Below are 1,589 nucleotides of genomic sequence, written 5' to 3' on the forward strand. Positions count from 1 at the left end.
AAAAACGTACGGAATAGTTAAAGAATAATAAAGAGAAACAGGAAAACAATGGTGTGAATGCTTAAAAGCATTCACACAATAAAGAGAAACAGGAAAACAATGGTGTGAATGCTATAAAGCATTCACACAATTAAAAGAGTTGAAGACAGCTCCATTCATTTTCAATGAGAATAAGGCTGAAAAAGCTAAATATCTGAAACAGCCGAAACTGCACCAATACCAAAAGTCATAGCAGGAATGGCGTTAATGAGCTGAACGTTTTGATATATGAATGGTTGAAATAGCTGAAAAATTGTGAAACGAGTTAGATGCCGAAAAACATACGGAATAGGGAAAGAATAATAATAGATAATAGATAATAAAGAGAAACAGGAAAACAATGGTGTGAATGCTTAGTGAAGGCTCGCCGCAATTTCAACCTGGCAGACTCACCCAGCTGTCCGGCATCACTCATCACGGATCCTCGCTCCCAGCTGCCAAATCGCATCCAGGTGCAGGATACTAGGCTCCCCGTCCACGGCTCCTCCTGCTCGCCAGCCAAGTCTTGTCTCACCGCCTCCCCGATCTCCACCCTCTCTTTCTTATGCTCCTCTGGACTCCCTTTCCTCGTCCTCCATGCCACCACCAGGTCCGGGTCCCGGGGGATGACTACCCTAATCTCTCACCCTACTTCGATCATTCAAGCTCACAGCGGTTCTCTGCAAACTCGTCTTCTGCCGGGGCCCGAGCGCCAAAGACCTCTAGCCAATAAAACACTCTAATTGTCTTTATCTCTCCGTGTGAGTCTCTCCAGGTTGAAATAGCATTCACACAATAAAGAGAAACAGGAAAACAATGGTGTGAATGTTTAAAAGCATTAACACAATAAAGGAAAAAATGAAAAGACAGAAACAATCCCAATGTTTAGTTTTTGGTCATTTATATTAGGCATAATCTTTAGTCTGAATTAGTCTAACACTTAGATTCTCACACATAGATCCTCCAATTAAAGTCAATAGATTTTAAAGCTGTGGTGCCTGTTTGAAAAAATTTAAAAACAAAATCATAATAAGAAGACACTTTTTTTTAATCCTAAAAGAAGAACAGAAACATTGAAAACCATTCTATTTAAATAAGTTATATTTGAAGTTTACTTCTGATTATCAAGAAAATTATCTAAGTTTATTCAAAATTTGTTAAGGGAAACACACCCTTTTCTGGCCTAATAGTTGGTTTTGTATTAAATTGAGTGCAAATGACACATAATTTAACAAAGTTATTCGCCATATCGTCTGAAGATGGGTGCCATCAGTTGTAGGTGTTTTTGTTCAATCCATGAGCTTCATTTAGTGCTCTTCTTTCTAAACTCTGGGGGTAAAATTGGCCTTCTATCTGGGCTATTATTTTATCAATCATATCTGATGTCATTGTGAATACTTGTGAATTTACAAATGCCACCATGCTGTGAGATATTAAGGTAATTGTGACAATGACAATGATTTGGGTAGATTTCTTAGTTATTTAGCCACCCCTGTTGCATATTGAGTACATTTATAATGACATTTTTCCACAGGGTCAATGCTTACACTTACTGCTACTCCCCCCCCCCC

This window comes from Kryptolebias marmoratus, linkage group LG11 (assembly GCF_001649575.2).
Source record: "Kryptolebias marmoratus isolate JLee-2015 linkage group LG11, ASM164957v2, whole genome shotgun sequence".
In the NCBI taxonomy this organism is placed as follows: domain Eukaryota; kingdom Metazoa; phylum Chordata; class Actinopteri; order Cyprinodontiformes; family Rivulidae; genus Kryptolebias; species Kryptolebias marmoratus.